The sequence below is a fragment of the Notamacropus eugenii genome, chromosome 7 (assembly GCF_028372415.1).
Source record: "Notamacropus eugenii isolate mMacEug1 chromosome 7, mMacEug1.pri_v2, whole genome shotgun sequence".
In the NCBI taxonomy this organism is placed as follows: Eukaryota; Metazoa; Chordata; class Mammalia; order Diprotodontia; family Macropodidae; genus Notamacropus; species Notamacropus eugenii.
In genome coordinates, this window is record NC_092878.1 from 58262398 (window position 1) to 58286715 (window position 24318).

At 40.6% G+C, this 24318-nt stretch overlaps 1 long non-coding RNA gene and 1 other non-coding gene across 3 annotated transcripts in view; both read right to left on the bottom strand.

Annotated features, from left to right (window-relative positions):
- The window catches only part of LOC140513603 (uncharacterized), an 88558-nt gene that overhangs the window by 32494 nt on the left and 31746 nt on the right, over nucleotides 1–24318 (bottom strand). The gene's annotated exons all lie outside the window — the stretch shown is intronic.
- LOC140515095 (U6atac minor spliceosomal RNA) lies at nucleotides 22444–22569 on the bottom strand. Its single transcript, XR_011970852.1, has one exon. It is a non-coding gene; the product is annotated as a U6atac minor spliceosomal RNA (small nuclear RNA).

The following is a 24318-nucleotide window of genomic DNA, read 5'->3' on the forward strand; positions in this document are numbered from 1 at the left end:
ACAGATCACCATGATATAATATCACATGAATCTACACTTGAGGGACTAGGGAATCCCCTATAATTCCATCATCCTAGTCACTTTAATTTTCTAAGTGGGTGTGGAGGGGATGAACTCCAGATAATTAGCCTGGATTTCTGCATTGGAGAATTCTTTGACCTTGGTCTGGGGCCAGCTGGAGAAGAAGGGAGGAATGTCTCCTTAAGAATTTGCAGAGAGGAAAGAGAGAACGCCTAGTTTACATCCATTTTACTCTGGTCAAATTTTATTGTCAAGTCACTAGATATCAGGGAGGGAAAATAGGGTGTGAACAAGCTTTGGAGGTGTGAGTTGGAGTGGGGAGTAGGCAGATAATAGAGTAGAGGAAAGAGTAAATTCTTCAGGGGGCACAGAAAAGGGAAACTGGCTGAATCAGTTAAGAGGATCCTAGAGAGTAGGAACTTAGGTTGGAAGGCAGTTATAGACAACTTCTCCTGAAATATCTAATTATATTTTCTTTTTCTTTTTTTTTCTCTGAGCTCCAGTAAGAGCTATGAAAATCTCTGGGAGACTTATGATATTTTCAGCATATTGTAAAAGCAAGCACCCCAACATACACAGGAGGGCCTGCTATCAGAGGTTCTTGATCTGCTTTTTAAAAAGGAAAGCAACTTTTGAGGGGTCAACAATCAAACACATATATCATTCACTTAGTTCCGGGGAAAAAGTCAGCACTTTGAACTTCAGAGAAAATACAGAGAAATACAGATCAACAGATGGTGCTTCCAGTTACCTGACATAAGCAATACATACATCAGCAGACAGGTCCAACTCTCTGACCATACATACATAGTTACCAGACAGAGAAGCACCAACATCTGGGTTTTCAAAGCTGGGGAGTTCCTTAGCAGCTGCCCAGAGTCTCATTTGGCCAAATAAACACTTCCAATGAGTTAGCCCCAAAGTAAAACCTCACCTCAGAGTATTTATACATTTTTCAGAGCCATCACAACCCTAGAGAACCAGTGTCTCATTAAGAAAAGGTGTGGGCCTTTCTACAAATCTTCCCAGGCCCATTAATGGGTGGGGAAGATCTTCTTTAACCATCTTATTCAATCAAAGGCACTTGATTATACTAAAACAAAACATGCATTATCAATACACATATATGTCAGTTTCCCATTGAATACCTTGACATCCCAGTTTATTGATATCAACTTCAGTAATCATGTAGCTCATGAAACTCTATTTTACCTTATCCAGTACCTGGGTGCTTATTCCCTTGATCTTGACAATTATCCATAAGTTTTCTACCTCTGTGATCCAGAACTCTGGAATTCCCTTCTCTGACCACAATTTTCTATCTTTCAGTCCTTCCCTTTGCTCCACTCCTGATCTGGTCTTTGTGTTAACCATGACTTTCACTCACTCTACTCCTGTCCGTTCTATCATCCATGCTCTAGCCTTTTTTAATCTTGTTAGCCAACAAAAATTCACTTTTAGTCAGTCAGTTAGTGGTTCAGTAAGTAATTCAGTTTTCTGCTGCTTCTACCTTTGAATCATTTGCCCCTTGTCCTATTGTGCCTTGCCAGACTCCAAACCTTGTCTATCCCCATTGTTTGTCTTTTCTACTCCTAGTAAAGTGCTGAAATTTATAGCATCTTATTTCAATGGAGTCCTCAGTGGTGCACAGCAGCATTTTTGTTCTTCTCTACTTGACCCTCTACTGTACTCTCAAAGCAATTGTTCTAAACCTTTTCTTCTCTACGACATCATCTTCTTTCTCAACTCCTTAGGAAAGGATATCATCTCCTACTTTACCAAAAAATCAGAGACCATTTGTCTCCCCCATTCCTCAAAGCTGTACATGATCATGCATTCTCTTTTTTTCTTTGCTGTAGTCTCTGAAGATGTGGACCTATATCCAGTCATTTTCAAACATCTATATATGCCCTGGATCCCATCATCCCTTTTTATCCCCTTAGGGAACTTGTCCCATTAGTTATCTCCCCCTTTCTTTTAATCTTTCATCTGTGTTTACCCACAGAGTTTTTCACTGTTACCTTCAAATAAGCCCTCCTCCATTCTTCAAAAATTTTCCTTTGACTATTCTCTCAAAGGAATTTAAATATTCCTTTGCTATTCTCTCAAGTTATCATCCTAGATCTCGCCTATCACAGTCAAACTCCTAGAAAAAACTGTCTGTATGATTGTCTTCACTTCCTTACCTCCTACACACTCAAAAAAACCCCAAAACAAATGAAAACTGGACTTGTGATTATATCAGTGTAAGGAGATCCCGGTGAAAGACTTCCTCTGTCTATTCAGATCACATTCTCTGAAACTTTGATATAGATTTAGAGACTTCTTTGGGGACTTGTTTTCTTTGAGTCATTTCATTCATGTCTGACTCTCTGTGACCCCATTTGGAGTTTTCTTGGCAAAGATACTGGAGTGGTTTTCCATTTCCATTTCCTTCTCCACCTCATTTTACAGATGAGGAAACTGAGGCAAAGAGTGTTAAGTGACTTTCCCAGGGTCACATAGCTAGTAAGTGTCTGAGTCTGGATTTGACTCAAGTCCTTCTGTCCATAGGTCCCCTAGCTGCCTGTTTCGGGGCGGGGGGAGGGGGGGCGTGGAATTGGGATGTTAAATGACTTGTGAAGTCACACAGAGGTAGAATTTGAACTCAGGTCTTCCTGAATTCAATCCATTCATTACTACTCAAGCTGCCTATCTTCCCATTCACTCATGTCTCAGTCCTTTGCAGTGACTTCTGATCATACTATTCAAGTGGAGCTGCTTTCTTTGGAATTATGATTAGCCTTTAAATTTCTAAATTCAATGACCTTTTCTTAATCCCAGCCTTTGAATACTTCCTCTTTTCCTTAGGTTTTTGTGAAACTACTCTTTCTGGTTCTCTTTCTACCAGCCTCACCACTGCTGAGTTTCTTTAGTTAGATTATCATTCACATTCTACTTTCTAAGCATGGGTTCTATCTTAGTCCCTCTTCTCTTTCTATATTTTCTCTCATCATCTTCCATGGATACAACAATTACCTCTACGTAGATGATTCCCAACCTGACAAATTCAGTCTTTGTCTCCTGAATTCCATTCCATGTTAATAATTGCCTACATTGTAACAGCTTTAGCAGGAAGTCTCATAGGCATTTCAAACACAACATATCCAAAACGGAACTCATCATCTATCCTCCTATATCCATACCTCCTAATTTCCCTATATCTGATACTCATAACCCAGTTTATAACCCCAGAGTCATCTTTGACTCAACTCTCCTTCACCATCATCCCCATCAATCAATTGCAAATTATATCAATTCTATCTCTTCAACATCTCTCTAATCCATCTGATTCTCCCAACAACCACAACCTTCACTGAGGACTTTATCACCTCTCACTTCGACTATTTCAATAGCCTCTTCAGCAGGCCTCTCTATTTCCAGTCTCTTTCCAGTCCAATCCACCTACCATACAGTTACTACAATAATCTTCCTATAGCTAGCTATGACTATATCACTCACTTGCAGAGGAATCTTCAGGGTCTCCCTATTGCCACTAAGATAAACTATAAACTCATATGACACTTAAAGACAAAAGATAAGAACAAAAAGGAGAGATCTATGAGCTCATTCATGTGGGTTCTCCCTGCAACAATTCAGATCAGAACCCATCCATGCCTGCCCAACCTCTGTGACTACTGTTCATGTCTTCCCATAAACTCACTCCCCAAAGGTTCTTACTACACCAGGAATATTAATAAAGAATTCATGGAAAATGAGTGATACAGACTCAAAATTCTGAGAGTATGGAGAAAATCCTTGAATGTCAGATTAAGAAATTTTTATTTTATCATTTAGGCAATGGGAGACCACAGAAACACAGAATTAGAGAACTGGAAGGGATCTTGCTTGATCCATACATGGAAAGAAAGTCCTCACAATAACATACCCAAATGGTCAGGTCCAGACCCTGCTTGGAGACCCTCTAGGAGGGAGAACTCACCACCTCTCAAGGTAGTCCACTTCTCTTTTGGAGAGTTCTAATTTGCTAAAGAGTTTTTCTTGACATCACATCTAACCTACCTTTTTAAAACTTATGCCTGCTGCCTTCTGGAGCCAAACAGAACCGATCTAATCTGTTCTCCGCTCAACAATCCTTCAAATACTTGAAGATAGCTACCATGCTCCCCTTAGGGTATTCTCCTCTCCCAGTCAAAAAAAATTAACTAATATTTACATATAAATTTTATTTATACTTATGTGTAAATAAATGATATTTATATATAAATATGTGATATTTACATGTAAATACACAATATGTTTATGGGCAGCCAGGTGATACAATGGATAGAGTGTCAGACCTGGAGTCCGGAAAGACTTTAAAATCTAATCTGCCTCAGATACTTACTAGCTATGTGACTCTGGACAAGTCACTTTACCCATTTGCCTCAGTTTCCTCATCTGTCAAATGAGCTGGAGAAGGAAATGGAAAACCACTCCAGTATCTTTGCCAAGAAAACTCCAAATGGGATCATGAAGAATTGCACAGCACTGAAAAGTGACTGAACAACAATATTTGTATAGTATTCGTTCTGTGCCAGGCACCATACTAAGTACTTTGCAGATATTACCTCTTTATTCATCACAACAACCCTGGAAGATGGGTGTTATTATTATTCCTATTTTAGAGATGAGGAAACTAAGGCAAATGGGGGTTAAATGACTTGCCCAGGTCACATGACTAGTCAGTGTCTGAGGTTAGATTTGAACCCAGGTCTTCCTGACTCCAGACCCAGTGCTTTATCCACTGCATTACCTAGCTGCCATTTCCTTAAACCAATTCTCCCATGACATGGACTAAACCATCAATGTGGTTTCCTCCTCTGGACTCTCTCTAGTTGTTAGATGACCTCTTAAATTATGGTGCCCAGAACTGCAGATAAGGCCTGATGACAGCAGAGGAATGTGAGATTATAACTTCCCCATTCCTGGAAAGTCTGCCCTTCTTAATGTCGCCCATTATTGCAATAGCTTTTTTTGGCTCCTAGATCATACTAAGCCTTCTGGATCTTTTTTGGAACAGCTATTTTCTAACAGTGTATTAGTTGCTCCTAGTTTTGTGTCACTGGCAGATTTGATGAACATATCACCATCTATATGATGAACAGAGTCCTGGGTTCAACTTCGGACTCTGATATACACTGGCTATGTCTGTCCATGGTATAGCTTAGCTCTCGGTATTTTAGGCAACTCTTTAGGACTATAAATTACAATGAAGTGATTTTTTTTTTAACAGCACATAGTACAGGGCTTTTTACATAGTGGGTATTTTATGAATATTTGTTAAATTGAATTGAATCTATAAAATGAGGAGAATGAGTTAGATAATCTTTAATGTCTTTTCCTACTCTTAACATTCTGTGATTCATAAAGAGTTGAGTTGTAGTTTGTTGGTATTCATTTCAGGAACTTATTGATAATGGTTAGCTCCTTCTGTCATGTGCGTTCTCTCTCTCTCTCTCTCCATCTCTTTCTCCCTCCTCTCTCTGTCTTGCTTTCTGTTTATTTTTTTCTCTCTTTCCATCTTTCTCTCTCTCTTTTCATTTTTCTTCCCCTTCTCTCTCTGTCTTGCTGTCTCATTTCTCTGTCTCCCTTTGTCTCTCTGTCCCTGTCCACATACACACACACACACACACACACACACACACACTCCTCTCTCTAATTCTTTAAAACTTTTCTAGGCTGTGTTCCTTTTGCTCATCACTATACACTAGTGTCTAGTAATAGATAAATCAGATAAAATAGTCCATGCTAGCTAATGTATTATCCCACTAAGAAAATGTGTGCTTTAACTTTGTTCAAATGATTAGGTATTTAAGGAAATGAAGACCTTCCTTTGGTACTGTACATATCTATTTATGGCATATATACTGTGCATGTATTAATGAAAGAAGAGATATCTAGACCATAGTCCATACACAGTAGTTGTACATGTTTTAGATTGCTTCATTGTAAATAAGGATCCTGGAAAATGCTTCTCTGTGGTGCACCAAAGATGGATGATCCAAGTTGATCTCTATATGGCTAGGAAGTTGGGAAAACATGAAAATAAAAGGATTTAATTGGGAATATAAAGTGATAAAGACAAAATTAATTTGTTTCATTTAGTCAATTTCAAACTGTGAACAGAATCTTAGAAAAGCTAGATTGGTTATCTGGATTAGGGAAAGGAGATTTCTGATTATGAGAAGGCAATAAACATTCATATAGCACCTACTCTGTGCATGGTAGAAGAAGGGAATAAGCATTTCTGTAGTGCCTACTGTGTACCAGATATTGTGTAAAATACTTTACAAACATCTCATTTGAACCTCACAACAATTATTATCTCCATTTTACAGTTGAGGAAACTGAGGCAACCACTGCCCAAAAGACTTGCTAAGGGTCACATAGCTAGTAAATGATGAAGCTGGATTCAAACTCAGGCCTTGCTAACTCAAATTCCAGGGTTCTATTTACTGTGCCACCTTGCATGGAAGACAGAGCAAAAAGTTTGTATAGTTGAGTAGTGATGGTTACCTGAAGGAATATTATCAGTCTTAATTTGGAAGTAATGTGTGTTGTTCGGTTGTTTCAGTCTTGTCTATTTTGTGAGTCCATTTGGGCTTTTCTTGGCAAAGATATGGGAGTGGTTTGCCATTTCTTTTTCTAGCTCATTTTACAGATTAGGAAACTTAGTCAAACAGGGTTAAGTGACTTGCTCAGGGTCACACAGCTAGTAAGTGTCTGAGGCCAGCACTTGATAGCACTGTACCACTTACCTACCCATAAGTAATGTATAGAGAAAAGTTAAACACGGCTGTGTTTTCTCCAGATTTAGGGAAGGGGAAGAGACCCTAAGGACATAAGAGGAAAGTGAATGGAAGTAAAAACAGAAGCTTAAGTTTATCCTTGAAAGTGGTCATAACTATATTTTTAAAAAGTTATGCTGCTTATCTGTAATTTGCATACTTCCATATAATTTGTATCACAAGATTTTTCTTGTCAGGAAAGCAATTTGAAATTATGGGAGGAAAGTGACTAAAATGTCCCTCCTCTTCAACTTTGACATTTTATTGTGAGGCATGTACACCAAGGAAGTTAAAAGACATAATACAAAGCCCCAAGAAAGGCCTGAGTGGTTGTAGCAATGGTTTTGGCAGTAACAAAGAATTGGAAACAATCTAGATGCCCATCAATTGGGGAATGACTAAATACAACCATAAGATAACATCTGCGAACTCTTCCTCCAAAGTGAAAGCAATCCAGAGAATGTGAATGAAAACAACCAGAACAAAGCAATCCACATGGAATGATGGGAAATTATAATAACCAAGATTGTCCCAAAGTAGACATAAAAGAGCATACCACCCCCACTTTGTAGAGATGGGGGCCTACGGGTGTGTAACAGTATATATAACGTCTGATCTTTTGGGATATATTGCTTAGTTTTTCTGTACTTTTTTCCTCTTTATTTTTCTCTTTTGTCATAAAGGATTACCCTCTGGAACAGGGTGGAGGGAAATATACATTCGAAAATGTAGGAAGACCAAATAAAATGAATAAAAATTATTTATTTATTAAAAAAAAATAATCCAAGTTTTTTCTTTTCTTCTTTGTGTGATATAACCAGGAAGAAACTACTTTTCAGTAGTATTGGGAAATCCATTCCTTCTAATGGTCTAAAATTTTACCATTAGAGATTCATTCCTTTGTATCCTTTTAAAATCCATTACTGTTGGGAGTACAGCTACACTTGGCAATACATTTATTCTACCAGTGTCATTTCTCAGTAATGTACAAGCATTACCAGAATTTGTTGTGTGGTTGTTTCATTTATCACCCATTTGTGCCATTGTTCGGTTTCATTGGAAGGGTTGCAGGTTTGATTGTCAGAGGACCTGGATTCAAATCTTGACTCTTAGTCAGTGACTGTTCAGTCTTATATATAATGTTTAACCAGACTTAGTTCTTCCTTTACAATTAAGGAAGACGAACAATTCCATGTCTCGGATGCCCTCTGCTCTACTCTCTGTAACATTCGGCATCAGTTAACAAATTGAGGTGAGGTATTAAGCCTTATGCTTGGAGGCTTCCCTGATGTTTTTAAACACAAAGAGTTCCACAAATCTTATGGGGAAATATTTATGGTCTTGGAGAGGAAGTACCTTTTGGTATTTCTCAGATTATGCCCTTTGGTCAGCTACTTCCTTTGTGTACACAGAAGACCAGATCTGATCTCTTTATAATGAGCAGTGCTACAAAGATATCTCATGGCATCATTTGGAGTTGGAAAATTCTCTTTAGGGGCAGCTACGTGGCCAAATGGAGGCAGCAGGGTGGCTCAGTGGATAGAGTGCTGGTCCTGAAGTCAGGACTGGACAAGTCATTTAACCTCTATTTGCCTCTATTGCACTGGAGAAGGAAATGGCAAACCACTCCAGTATCTTTGCCAAGAAAACCCAATGAACCATATGTCCATGGGACCATGAAGAGTTGTATACAACAGAATGAGGTGGCTTAGTAGACAGAGAAGTGGGCCTGGAGTCAGGAAGACCCAAGTTCAAATTTGATCTTAGATACTTACTAGCTGTCTGACCTTGGGGAAGTCACTTAACCTCTCTTTGTCACAATTTCCTCAACTGTAAAAATGGGGATAATGACAACACCTATCTCCCAGGGTTGTTGTGAGAATTAAATGAGTTAAAATTTGAAAAGTGCTTAGCATTAGTGCTCATCCTGGTATACTAGGCACTTCATGAATGCTTAATCCTGTCCCCTTCCCTTCCTCCCCTCCTCTCCCCTTCCTCCCCTCCCCTTCCTCCCCTCCCTTCCCCTCCCCTTCTTTCCTTTTCTTTCTTTTCCTTCCTTCTTCCTTTCCCACAATACAGAGGTGCTCCAAGCAAGAGAACAACCCATCCCCGTCCCCCAGGAAATAGGTGATTCAGAAAAAAACTAGTTGCTTGCTATCAGTTGGGAAGAGTCACTCCTTCTCCCCTCCCTCCTCTTCTGCCTTTTTACCCACCCCAAGACCCCCAGCGAAACCTTTGCTCTGAAGTTAAGCCCTTGATTCAATTGGGGCTCACTTTCCTCAGAGTCAGTTTGATTAAGTAGTAAAGGGAGGAGAGAATCGGCCAGAGGCCCTTGACATATCCACACTAGCACCTAGATGTGAGAAGCTCTAATGTTAGAAGGGCAGAGTATAGAGGCTGTGAAATTCACAGAATCTGGAAGTTCAGGTGGTTTCCACCCTGGTTGTTGTTAATGACACCATCTGATCCCAGGAGGGTCACACCTTCCTGGTGTGAAGGACCCTTACGACCAAGACAGGAAGAGTTCACAAAGTCTTTTCCCTAGGGAAGTAAGCAAACACAATTGGAAGAGCAAAGATAGATTTCACTGAGATGGGGAGCAGTTGTCCCATTCCTTTGGTTGGCTCTAGGTTTTGGGGTCCCTGGGGAAGGACATGGTGGGGATCAGAATCGGAGGAGTGGAAAAAAAGAATTTGAATCTTCTCCACCTTCCTTCCCCCCCATCTTGGTGTATACCTTATATAATCAATCACTATATGCTTAAGGGAGTTTAGGAAGGAAAGGGGGCTGGGGAAAGTGGTCTGGATGTTAAGGAGTGGTCAAAAGTGAGGGATGAAATTCATCTTGTAAGTATGTACATTTTACTCTTCCCTCCATCTGGTATATTTCTGTCATGCATATGTCAGAGCACATTAATACAATTATGCATATGCTTCTGATGGGGTGCTTGAGCCCCAATTCTATAATCAGTCACATTTCTCCCTAGCCTCAAAACATTATCCCAGGCAGTTTCTCCCCAGCCCAAGGAAACAGCCTACCCTAGCAACAACCATTATCTCCCTTCCTGCTATAGTAGCCAGCTGCACCTATAGATTTATTAGTGTGATCCAGCTGTGTACTGGCTGAACAGGCTGTGCACTTGGTTATAATGACATTTACTACTCACTGACCAATCATATGTATCCTAGACTTAGACATATGTATACTCCCTTACATTTATCTTGCCTAACAAGACACTGATGAGCGCAACCTGGTATTTCGGAGCTAGCCTGACAGTTCAGGTCTAAAACCACACCTCCAGGTAGCCCCCCACCTTGGGCTATTTCTCAATGATACCAAAAGTACATGTTCCTTTAAGAACTAATCACTCCTTAACCACTCCCTAATCCCACCCCAAAATACCTAGTTAGCATATTTGGCACATGCTTCACTATAGAATATCTTATATAAACTTTACCTGTACTTCTCTAAGGTTCCAGGTTTCCTAAGAACTCTTGCCTGCTGAAAAGCGTAATAAATCTTTACCTTGACCTCAACAATGCTTGAGTCTGCAAATTCCTTCTAGGTGACCTACCCCTGGTACCCTGGTCTTTGTGGGTGTCTCACCACCCCCTCCCTTCCCTCATAGCTTCTATAGGCAGCAGAGCAGTTTGATTGAAGTAACAAAATTTGCATAGACTACAATTGTCATTAAGGAAATAAAAGAACTGAAAGGAATTTTCTCACTATAATTTTCTCACTGAATTCAAATCCAGCCTCAGACACTAGCTGTGTGACTTTGGGCAAATCACTTAACCATGTTTGCCTCAGTTTCCTCATCTGTAAAATGAGCTGGAGAAGGAAATGGCAAACCACTCTAGGATTTTTGCCAAGAAAATCCCAAATGGGGTCATGAAGAGTCTGATACAACTGAACAGCAAGGCACCTCCCTCCCTCATCACCTTTCCCCTCTAGGAGCAGCAAGAGGAGGAGATGTTGAAAAGATAAACTTAATTGATTGAGGGATTTCCTAGGGAACAGACTGTGGCTAGCTTTGTCTCAAAAAAAAAAAAAAAAAGCTGAACTAGCCTGAGGCTATGAGTTTTTTCAGAGCTGAATCCCCAGCCACTTCAGAGTAGCATTGCCAGGGAAGATCATCTGTTGTTTTTCTTCACTTGTTTCTGACTCTTTGTGATCCCACTTGGGGTTTCCTTGGCAAAGGTACTAGAATGGTTTGCCATTTCTTTCTCCAATTTTCTCCAATTCATTTTACAGATGAGGAAACTGAGGCAAACATGGTTAAGCAACTTGCCCAGGATCACACAGCTAGTAAGTATCTGAGGCTGATTTGTACTTAGAAAAATGGGTCTTCCTGACTCCAGGCTGGGCACTCTATCTACTGTACCATCTAGCTGTGTTTTTCTACCAATAGGTAGAAACAGCAGTAGCTCATTAGAAATATCCAACGGAGAATAGCAAAGGACATTACATTGTTGGCATTAACAGGCAAGAAATTCATTACCTTGGTCATATGTGTGCCTTTCCACACATGTTCCCTGGTAGCACCTGTTCCCTACCTGTGTGTCCCTCCATGTGTATTACTTGGCTATCAATGTACCCTGTGTTTATCTCCCCCGACCTGGGTGGTTACCTGGAGAAGACTGTTTGTACTTATGTTTGTGCATGCAGGCATACTTATTTTGTCATGCTGTTCAAAGAAATGCCCTTTGCTTTGAACTACTGTGTATTTACTTGGGTTGGGTTAGTGAATGAAAAAAAATTGTGGGGGTTTGTGAACTATGGTTTTCAGGATATACTAGCCCACAATGTGCCATGAACCTTGAATGGCTTTCTGGGGATCCACGTGTGAGTGAGGGCTGTGGGTGCTAAACTTAGATAATTCAAGGGTTTGAGATTTCACCAGCAAGGGCATTCCTACCAATTTAGAATATAATTCCTCTTTACCTCATTAGATCTTTGTGACTTGTTGTGCCTGAAAAATTTCTTCATCTAGTAGCCAAACTCATCAGAACTGACTGATGAATTTCTCCAAATTTAGCCAGAGAGGCCAATCAATCAATCAGCAATCATTTTTTAAGTACCTCCGATGAATGAAGCACTGCCCCAGGTGCCAGGGATACAAAATAAAAATTCACTGATCACAACAAGCTAACATTTTATTAGAGGGAATGCACCACACATATCCTAGGGAGGTGGCCAAGGAGTGAACTATTAGGCATTGTGAGTTGAGCCATAGGACAATGGATTGCTTTCCAATAGCGATGGCAGTATTAATTTGTTTATTGTTCTCTGAGCAAAAGATGAAGAGAAAAGGGATGGGGGAACCACAGCAGTGAGACTGTTGGCATGATAACCTAAGTGGGCTAGCCCTTGCTTTCTAGACTGTGCTTTATCTGATCCAGTCATCCACTGGGGTGTCAGGGTCATGATAATACATAAGCATTTACATGTACCTTATGGTGTGTTCCAAAACAGAATGGATTAATTCCCCTGGGGTGGGGACAGGGTATCTGTAGGTTCAATCCAGAGGGACCTTGTGGTTCCAGATGCTCATTCTGGCCTGGCCCCTGGTATGTCTGTGAATGGCTGGATGGAATGAAACCTGATCCTTAAACAACTGATACTATCACATCTACACACGAAATCTTTCCCACTTAGTAGGACCTACTACTGATGAGAGAATCTTCCAGACCATAGAGTTACTTTCATGATGCCATGATGAAGCTTTAAAGCAGGATTTTAATGTTGATACTAATTTGATAAAATGAGAAAATTCTATTAGCTTTGTCAATATGGTCCTAGCTTTAATATAGCACTTTAAGATTTACAAAATATTTTATAAATATCAATTCCTGCAAAACCTGATCATATTCTTACCTTTCCCTCCCCGATAGTCCTTTTAATCTTGGAGCCTATAATTCTATGTAGTAAAAATTAGTGCCCCAAAGGAGTTTTCTTGGCTTTTTCAACCAGTTCTGCAACTACATTGTCAGCTAAGCTTCCTTTGGGGCAGCTGGGTATAAGTGGGTAGGAACCAGAAGGAAGAATTTCCTTCTTTTCTGTGGCCTGGGCCATGAAATAAAATCCTTCTCTGACTATAAAAGGCAGAATCAAATTCAATACCATTTCCTAATTTTCTTCACCAGTTGGAAACAGAATTATTTTGCAAAGATTCTAAATGGTGAATTGCTTTCTCTAGGTTTTTGGCACTTTCCCTGATACCTTCCACTGTTTCCCCATAGTTTAAAGTCTATAAAAATATCATAGTTAATATTGAGAAGCACTCAGCTCACTGTTTGTGTCCAAAGGAAGCAGCCAAATGTTTTGGGAAGGAGTATTGGTGTATTAGTTTTTTAAGTGGGAACTAGATCTACCCACAAGAAACACTGTTCCTAAGTTTTCAGCCTCATGATTGACTATGTGTGAATGATGATAGACCAGTGGAGTTGAATGCTATGTGTGGGGTAAATGCTTGTTGAATGAGTTATAAAAGTCTGAAGACCAAAATCCTGGCATGTTTGTGGAGCAGAAAGACTCAACTTACCACATCTGGTCAGGTTAACGTTTAATAATCCTCTTATTAATAGGAATATTTCCTTGGTTGATGTGGAATTTTTAAAAAATAGGGGCCAAATAATTCAATAGGGTTGCAAAATTTTGGTTCCGGAGAATTAATATCTGAGTTTTATGTTGTCTCTAGACGCTCTAAAATTTCTGGATGTGGGTCAGATGAAACGATTGTGAAAATCACATTTTATATTAAGTCTTTGGTATCTATGTTTCTGTAGTTACAAGGTCTTGTTCAGGCTATACCATATTCTTCTGTAGTAAATGGAGTGAATATTTCCCCAGGAAGCCACTTTTGTATCTTTTAGTGCTTAGGACAGTGCCTTGCACATAGTAGGCATTTAATAAAGGCTTATTGAAGTAAAATAAATTGGAGAGTAAGAAAAGGAAAATTGTTGTTATACTAGTGTGAAAACAATAAAATTGAATAAGAAATAGATTTTTGTATTTAAAGGTTGATGCTTAAAAACAAATCAAGTTTAGAGAAAGGTGAGGAGGTATATGAAGATGCCTGTGGAGATACTGCAGAAAACATCTTGCCACTTTCAGTGGTTTTTAGCAGGTTTTTAGCACACTTTTTGGTGTGATGGAGACCTTTGGCAATCTGGTGAAGTTTATCCACTCCTCAGAATAATGTTATTTAAATGTATAAAATACAATACATAGGATTACAGAGGAAACCAATTTTATTGGAATAGGCTTATCAAGATATTTTTAAAAAGCAAATTCATTAATCCTAAGTTAGAATCTCCCCTGTAGAGATCAATGGCACCAATCATTTGTTGTCCCTAACTTCACCAAAAAACAAATTGCCTTCCTTCTCCCTAATAATGTTATATTATTAGCACTACACCTATGCTTATTAGTCATGACTGAGTTGTTTGTTTTTTTTTTTCCTGGTTGACAAAGAAAGAGAAGGAGGGAAATAGCTTGGGAACTCACTGAGTTGTAAAAGACAGAAGAAAAAGGGACACATGGCTTGTGCAAAATCCCCTTGAGGGGAAGAAAAGAGGTAGTGTGGAAGAGGTAATGGACCAGAGAATTCCTTGGTCTGTGTGCCAAGTAGTGTTGTTGGCTCAGGTTGCTGAAGTGGGTGGGGATGGGTTAGAGATTTGAGGAGAGAGTTGTCAGCATGCAATACTGAAAGTTTGGAAATTCATTGCCCATAACATGAAGAGTGCCTGTACTTTTCATAGTTAGAGAAAAGAAAACTTTCATTTGAGAAGTGACCCTTGCAATGGAAAATATAGTTAGCATATCCCTTTGTGGTTCATTTGGCCATGAGGTAGAAGTGCCTTTACCCTCTGTGGAGTAAGCAAACTTGTGATTTGAAGAAAAATCTACACAGAGCTGTTTTCTTTTTAGGCGAAAGCTATGTACATACACCATTAAAGATCAAAGCCCAAATACTTCCTCAATCAAAAACAGTGCTAGTCCAAAGCCAATCTTTAATTTTCCAAAACTTAACAGCAAACATTATAGTAACCAAAACAAAATGAAACAAGTTCCCAATATATACTCCAATGAGTAATCATGTTGGTATTTTACTTCTTAATCCTTTTCATTGAGTCCTGATGGCATTTAAATTAACCCTTTACCCCTCTGGAGGAAAAAGAACTCATGACTAGTTGGCGTTAGACACTGGAAGGGTTAGAAATGAGAGAAAAATTGTGCATGCACGTCAAGCTACCTTCACTTGTTCACTTGTTTATTCATCCCTCTTGCCCTCAAGGTGTCACTCAACCTCTGAAAGCAAGAGTGGAGTAAAAAGGAAATAAAGGGCCTCTCAGCACACCTATAAGTTGAGTGTACCAGTTATGGAGAAAAAATGTTGGGTAGTGGTAGTGATGCAGACCATTGAACCTGAGTCCTCATTCAGGTCTCTCAGTTTGGCGTGAGGTGAAACCACAGAAGATTGTTTTGGTTTGTGTAGTTGGAGTATCCTTTCATATGGTTGTTAATAGTTTGCAGTTCTTTTGAGAATTGCTTATTAATATGTTTTGTCTAATTATCTATTGGAAAATGGCTTTCAGTCTTATGTATTTCTCTCCAACAAGCTTTTATCAAATGCTTGCTGTGTAAGGCACTGAGCTAGGCAATGGGGATATCAAAATGAAAGGAAAAAAGTTGCTGCCTTCAGGGGTACAACATTGAAACAGATAAATATACAGTGTAGTTTGAGTAGAAGGGAAACACACAAAAGAAGAAAAAGGGAAAGAAGAGAAAAGAAAAGAAAGAAAAAGTAGTAAAAAAAAGAGAAGAAATCATTAAAATCTTCCTACAAGAAGGTGTCCATGAGCTGACTCTTGAGGGAAGCTAGGGATTTTGAGGTGGAAGTGAGAAAGGATGGAGGCCATGAGCTGACTCTTGAAGTGGAAGTGAGAAAGAATGCATTTCCTTGCATTCCAGGCAGTTTGACTGATATGTAGTATGGAGGAAGTGAATTAATGTGATAAGTCCAGAAAGTTGGCTTCTACTTTCTTTCTTGCTTTCTTAACTCTCTAAAGAGTCTGGCTTCCAACCTCATCATTAAACTGAAACTACTTTCTTCAGCGTGACTAATGATCTCTCAACGGTTAAATCTAACGACGTTGTTCAGTCCTTGTCCTTCTTGATCTCTCTGCATCTTTGAACACTGTTGAACACCCTCTGCTCCATAATTCTCTTCTCTCTGGGTTTTCATGACGTTGCCCTCTCCTGGTTCTCTTCCTACTTGTCTGACCTCTCCTTCTGTGTACCCATTGCTGAATCTTCACCTAAGTAAAAGTAACTGTTGCTAACCCTGAGTGTCTCCAAAGCTTTGTCTTGGTTTCTCTCCTCTTCTCCATCTGTGCTTTTAAATTTGGTGACCACATCAGCTCCTAAGGTTTCAGTTAGCATCTCTAAGCAGCTGACTTTCAGACCTTCTTGTCCGGTCTTCTCTCTTAACCTCTAGTTTCACATCTTCAAGTATCTATTAGATATCTCAAACTGGATGTCCTGCAGACATCTTAAATTCAACATATCCAAAGCTGAACATATCACCTCTCCTCTCAAACTCTCCCCTTCTCTCTGCTTCCTCATTACTCTCAAGAGGACTGCTGTTCTCCCAGTCATCCACTCCTCATTATTTTTCACTCCTCTCCAGATCCAATCAGTTGGCAGGTCCTGCCATTTCTAACTTTGTAATATTTCTGATATATGCCTCCTTATCTCCTCTGACACTGCCATTGTCCTCGTACAGGCCCTCATCACCTCACACTTAGACTATTTCAATAGCTTGTTGGTTGTTCTCTCTGCTTCTAGTCTTCCCCCCCTCCCCAATCTCTTCTCTACTCCTGTAATCAAATTGATCTTTCTATAGAACAGATCTGACCTTGTTGTCTCCTTATTCAATAAACTCCAATGACTTCCTGTTGTCTCCAGATTCAAAAATGAAATTCACTGTCTCTTAAAGCCTTTTAGAATCTGGTCCCTCCCTACCTTTCCAGTCTTCTTAATACCTTATTTCCCTTTGCATATCCAGTGATCCAGTGACATAGGCTTCCTTGCAGTTTCTCCCACAGGACACTTGATCACCTAATTCTGAGTGTTTTCCCTGGCTGTCCCTATGCCTGGAACAGTCACTTGCATCATCATCTCTACCTTCTAGGTTCCCTGGCTTCCTTTAGGTTTCAGCTAAAATTCTACCTTCTGCATGAACTTTCCAAGTCCTTCTTAATCTATCTGATTTGTACCTTGTTTACATATTACTCCACCATTGGACTAAATGTTTTGTTTTTTTTAAACTTTCTTCATATCCCCAGAATTTAGCACAATGCCTAGCATAGAGTAGGTAATTAATAAATACTAATTGACTGATACATTTACTACCTGAAGAAGAACTGGGTGATAATCCTACCTTAGATAATTGCTTACTGTGGTGACCTTGGGCAAGGTTTTTAACCTCTTTGGATCTCAAAGTCATATGTAAAATGGTGATACTTACAGGTTTACCTCGCAGGATTGTGGGGAGGAAAAATTGAAATTAGGTTGGTAAGACACGTTATATAAGTCTTAGTGGCTGTAGTGTGAAGGAGGTGGCTTCTACCAGAAAGCTCATTGTTAAATTGTGATCACTTATACCTCAGAATCTCCAGATCAGGACTTGATTTATTGTTTTGCTGGTTGTCAAGACTTAAGAAAGTGATGGAGAAACTGTTAATAATATAAATTAAACTTAAAGGTATGTTTGTATACATTCCCCCTTAAGCCCTGGAAAATTAATTGGTAAACACCAGTATGCCCCTGACTTAGGGGATTACATAAAAATAAATTACTCTTATTGTGGCCCATTTTGTATAGAACCAAATAGCAGGCCAAATCCTAAAGTAGAAAGGATTGTTGTTTTCCACTTTCCTGGCTCTCTCTATCCTCAGGGCCCTTGCCAGCCAATCCCTCTCTTTTGGAAGTTTTTTGCTTTCACCTAACTAAAAAACCAAAGTTTGGACTGGATGATATAGTGAGAAATAATGGGTGATTAATGAAACTGGGGAAGCCATAAGGAGTGAAGTTAAATACATGACAAAGCCATAATCAGGGAAATTTCCCCAATATCTACTAAATGCTCAGAGTCCAGGTCAATGCCTTGGATGTGATCTGTGTTTAATTCAATTTAATCTAGACTTAAAACCAAAGAAACTAAAAAATAAACAAGGGCGATGAAATAAGGCTTGAGAAGGGGTAAAATTATCAAGTTCTTGGAGAGATTTTTTTTTTTAGGGGGGAAAGTCATTAAAAATTCTTGGATTCTTGATAACATTTTCTTTTTATTCTCTCCTTTGTGAGACATGTACACCCATTCTGTCCATCAATCACAAGAAGCAATGATTTATAAATCCTAGGAACGGAGGGTGGGGGAAGATCTCCCATCAATCCTTGGCCTCCCAGGGTTAAAATGAACTAAAGAGGATATCAATTCTAATGTGACATGTCAAACAGGGGCTTTTTCCTTTAAGAGACCATTTAGTCTAGAAGGGACCTTATAGACCATAGAGTCCTAGTCCTTCATTTGAAAAGAAGAGGAAAGTGATGCTCAGAGACAAGCTATGTGACTTGACCAGTGTCACATACCTGGGAAGTATCTGAGGGGAAATTTGAACCCAAATTGACTCCAAGTCTAAACTTGTCTCCTTGACTGCATACTAGACTGGAAAATGTTATAGATATGGGGCAGTACATAGATAGAGCTGCTTAAGTAGGGCATAGGCCTCCCTATATCATGTGAGAAGTGAGGGAATTTTCTGGGCAAATGGGAAAATTTTGTTTGGGGGCCTGGAATTTAAATTTATGACATTGTCCCTCGTTACTTCTGTGACAGTTGGGAATGGTGCTGCTGACTTGGTCTTGAGTCTGGTCTTCCTTTGAGCCATGATGAGAGCTGGGTGATAGGTATGAATTGGTTGAGTGCTAATGAGCTATTTTGTTGAATCATTAGAAAGTCAAGACATTTACACCTACCACCCCTACAGGTATAGATGTGAAACCTACCCCTCCTTCCCAATCAGACATAGGTAAAATTGCTTTCTTGAGTCAATAGTCAATAAACAATTATTTGGCACCTAACGTGTCCAGGTACCGTACTAAGTGCTGGGGATGTGACTATGAAAAAAAGAAAGATGGTCCCTTTCCTTAAGGAGCTGTTTAGTGGGAGAAGTTGTTCAGTCATATCCAACATTTTATGAACCTACTGGGGGTTTTCTTGACCAAGATACTGGAGTGGTTTGCCATTTCCTTCTCCAGCTCATTTTACAGATGAGGAAACTGAGGCAAGCAGGGTTTAGTGACTTGCTGAAGTTAACACAGTGAGTGTCTGGGCTGCACTTGAACTCAGGAAGGGGAGTCTTCCTGACTCCAGGCCCTGCATTCTATCCACTGCACCACTTAGCTGCCCAGAAGTAACGTATAGAGAAAAGTTCAACAGAACCTTGTTATCTCCATGATTAAGGGACTGGAAAGGCTGGGGGTGAGGTAGGGAGGTATCCCACATGGGAACACAGTGAAGAAGTCAGTCAGAAAAGTCCCAAAATAATGCAGCCAGGCAGGAAATAATGATATGTCTGAGTCCCTCTGAGGAATGAAGAAATCTTGGGTTTGTGATATAAAGAAGTTCAGTGCCCTTCCAATGACTTCCTTTGGGGCAGGGTCAACCCGTGGGGGTACATTGCTCAACCTCCTGCCTGGTGAAAAGTTCATAGGATCATAGACTCAGAGACCTCTGAGTACAACCATGCTCATTTTACAGATGAGGAAACTGAGGCCGAGGGAGATTAAGTGGCTTGCCCAAAGTCACACAGATAGTAAACCTCAGAAGTGAGTTGTGCACCTAGATCCTTTGGCCCCAGAGTTAATGTTCTTTCCATGGGACCAGGATACTTTACAGCATGTGCACTTTTGTTGGAGCAGAGAGAAACTACCCTTATATATCTGGAGGAAGCCCTGGTCCTTCAAGTGCATTAGATAGGTGGGTGGGGAGGACTCACTCAAGTGGTTACGATCTGGATCCCGCAGACGCAGACACTGCACAGGAATATTTAGGGACTTGTGGGGGTAGGGGAGTGGGTGCCTTTGTTTCCAGTCCAACCATTAAAAAGGCCCCCAGGCCAAGCAGAACCCTGGTAGGCTAAAAATAACCTAGGTTTGCTTTTGCCCACGCAGACTCGCCCTCCCACAGCAGGCTGGCTGGGCATCCATGGAAAATGAAGTCTGGGTGTTGGCAATTGAGCGCCGGGCTAGTCCCTGCGCGTCTTGTCTTTCCAGCTCCTACCCCACGGGAAGTCCCAGGAGGGGTGCCTCTCATTTAGGGGCAAAGCTTCGCTGCCAGCTCCCACCTCCGAGTTCCCTTTTAATCCCACCTCCCCAAGATCGAGTCTCCAACAAGGCTGGGCTCTGGAGCTGGGCGCCCGCCAGTCAGTCTGGCCAGAGAGGGAACTATTTTGGGAATTTTTATGATGGAACAATATTTTTTTGGTAAACAAATGGAAAGCTGTTAAATGGGGACGCTCACCCCTAGCTCCTGGTTCACCTCCCTCACTGCTGAGGTGTTACAGTAGCTGCACTGTCCAGCCTGGAGAATAGCCCCCTTCCCTGCTACCTCACCGGGAGGGGCAAGGTAAACAGTCATCAGGCAGGGAGGCAGGGCTTCCCTCTTACCTTACCCTCATCTGTCTCTGGACTTCTCGAAAACAGTAGCAATAGAAGAATACTGCCTGTGGAGTTCTTTTCGAAATCTTGGGTGGTGATGGCTGGGTACCAAGCATATTAACTCTTGAGGTGCCTTAAGGTATTCTCACCTTAGCAATCAATTTTTTTAAACCACCCACCCTGTCCTCTGAATCATCAGAGACCCAAGTGGTGAGGCACATGGTGGCTAGGTAGATGGACTGATAGATGGAGAGAGACAGAGACAGAAACAGAAATAAAGACAAAGAAAGAGAGACAGAGAGAAGAGAGAGAGTAGGGGAGAGAGAAAAAGGCTGAGAGAAGAGGAGGGACACACATAGAGACAGAGTGAGATGGAGAGAGAGAAGAGTAGAGACAGAGAGACAGAGTGACAGAGACAGAGAGATCCAGAGACAGAAAGAGACAGAAACACAGAGAAAAAAGAGAGAGTAGGGGAGGGAGAGAAAGGGAGAGACATACACAGAGATAGAGGAAGACAGAAAGAGAGAGAGAAGAGGAGAGACAGAAAGACAAAGAAAAGAGAGAAAGGGAGAGACAGAGGCATACACACACAGAGACATAGAGACAGAGAGAGAGATTGAATACTTATTAAGCCCTTATTCTGTGTCAGGCTGAGGACCCAGTTAAAACCTAACAAGAAAATCCCAACTCTCAAGGAGTTTATTCTAATGAAAGAAAACAAAACATAAAAAGGAGCTGGAAAAGGGAAAGGGGTTAGAGAGGATACAAAGCTGTACAAGAGAGGAGGTAAGGCTGTTGGTAAGGAGGTGAAGTTCATAAATGAATTGAGCAGGGAGTGAAGCGAGTGTGGCTGAGATCCCTCATGAAGTGGTGGCACTGAAATAATAAAAATTCAGAAGACCCTACCTAATTCAGTCACTGGCTTTTGGGCCTGATTGGGCACTGCTACTGACCTACCCTATTCCTCAGGTATCCCATTTGATAAAATGAAATAGTCAATATTATGTACTTCAAAGGGATTCTATATATATCTTAGGGGCAGCTAGGTGGTGCAGTGGATAGAGCACCAGTGCAGGAGTCAGGAGGACCTGAGTTCAAATCTCACCTCAGACACTTGACACTCACTAGCTGTGTGACCTTGGGCAAGTCACTTAACCCCAATTGCCTCATCCTGGGTCATCTCCAGGCATCCTGATGAAGAAGTGAGGCTGGTGACCTGCACAGCCCTCCCTCACTCAAAACAAAATCAATGCAAGTCATGTCATTATTTCTCTGATGGCATGGTCTTCTTTGGCAACAAAGGATGAACACAGGCACGTATATATCTTATTTGAGAAGTTGGTTGACTGCTTGAGGGTACCTAGGAACACCCTCTGTAGAGGCCACACCCAAGGCTAAGGTAAGGGGCCAAGTGGTGCCCTGGAGGATAAGAAAAAAATGTTCAATGTGTAAAAACTGGTTATGGCACAAATATAGGCTTCTGTTCATTTTTCTATTTGATTATTAGATAGCATGGCATCAACCCCTGAATTGGGACCATGATTATGGGCGGGGTGAGGGTGGGGAAGGGGGCGGTGTTTAGGGTAGGGAGAGAAGATTTAATTCGATTCTAGATCTCCCTAGTCAACTAATGGGGCTAAGGGCCTGGAATTGTGATTCCCAGAAGAGACTGTGGGATGAAGAAATTCCTTTTACTGATGTAGGCTGGCACCTTCTCTGCAACCTAAAGTCTTAGAGCATCCAGAAATTAAGTGACTTGCCTGGGGTCACAAAATTAGCATGTGTTGAAGGCAGGACTTAATCCCTGGTCTTCTCAACCTGGAGATCGGTTCTCTACCCACCATCCCACAGCTGCTTAAGAAAACAAACCAATCAACTAGATAGCACAGAGTAGGTGCCAATAACTTAACCATCTCTGGGTGACAAAGTTCACTAAGAGTTCTTCCATCCTTATCAAGGGAAGCTGTTAACTTCTCCTCTCATACAACACAACCTGTCCTAGTGGAGAAAATCTACACTCTTGAAAATACATATTAATATGAAAAGAAAGGTAGTTCAATCTTTAAGCTACTAATTTCTTCCATCCTCCTCTGTGTTCTTTTTAAGGGACATGAATCTTAGGATTCTTGTCCTTTCTAGTAAGGCGACTTTAAGGCCTTTAGGTAGAGAGCTAGGCCTGGCATCAGGAAGACTGGGGTTCAACTCTGGCCCCAGACACTGTGTGTCCCTGGGTAAGTCACTTAACCTCTGGTTGCCTCAGTTTTTTCATATGTAAAATGGAAATAATAATAGCCCCTACTTACCAGAGTTGTCTTAAGGGTCAAATGAGATCATTATAAAGTGCTTGGCATGTTACTGCCTTTTCTCAGTCATATCCGAATCTTTATGAACACATTTGGGGTTTTCTTGACAAAATTAATGGAGTGGTTTGCCACTTCTTCTCCAGTTTATTTAAGCACTAGATAAATGGCAACTAGGTGATGCAGTGGATAGAGTGCAAGGCCTGGAGTCATGAAGGCTTGAGTTCAAATCTAGCCTCAAACACTTACTAGCTGGGTTGTCCCTGGGCAAGTCATTTAACCCTGTTTGCCTCAGTTTCCTCATCTGTAAAATGAACTGGAGAAAGAAATAGCAAACCACTTCAGCATCTTTACCAAGAAAGCCCCAAACAGGGCCACAGAGTCTGACATGACTGAACAACAATAATATTACTATTATTTTAAGCAGAGGCTGAGTAACCACTTATAGCAGAGATGAAATCACCTCTGAGGGTCCTTCCAACCCTTTGTGATTCTAGCTGTATGACTTAGTGGAAGGAGAAACTAAACTGGAGGTCAAGAGACAAAGGTCATTGCTGGGTGAGCTTGGGGATTCCACTTAGCCAATTTAGGGAATTGACTCGCCTTACCTGAGTGTATGATGGAAGGCTAGGGCATGGCCTGTGACTCTAGGAAACCTACAGTTTTGGCTTTTTGGAATCTTAAAATCTGTACACATAAGGAACTTAAATCCTTTTGTTTATTCATTTATTTTCAAGGCAATTGGGGTTAAGTAACTTGCACAGGATCACACAGCTTCTAAGTGTCTGAGGCCAGATTCGAACTCACGTCTTCCTGACTCCAGGGCTGGTGCTCTATGTACTGTGCCATGTAGCTGCCCCAACTTAAATTCTTTTGATAGATTTATGATGTCATTAATGTGAATACTCCCTTCAATGATGCAAATTAGAATCCATCCACGTCCATAAAAGTTCACTATGGAATCCACTTAAATTTCTGGGGGGATTTGTTTTTCTTTTAGCAAAGTGAGGACACCAGTGGATCACAGTCCTTATTCATTGGTTAGCCTTCAATTTTACCATTTGATTAACCCTTCTGTTTTGCTTTTATGTTTCTTGACATCATGCATAACTTTATTCCTCCTTTAAAATTCCCTGTTGGTATTGTATTGTAGACTACTCACTCACCCCTATCATGGGTTGTTCCATCGTCATTTGGTGATAGTCATTTTCAGCTTTTTTAAGATTAGCATTTCCATGTCTTATAGCCATACAACAATAGACCACAGCTGATCTACCCAGTTCTTTTGATATATCATGAATACCACTGGAGGATGTAAGCTGTCCATGGTTATCTCCTATTCTTACCATGTGACTGGCCTGGCATTTTTTTTTTCCTTCTGGTCCTTCATTTCATAGGATTGTAGATTCAGATCTTGAAGAGAACTTAGAAGTTACCTA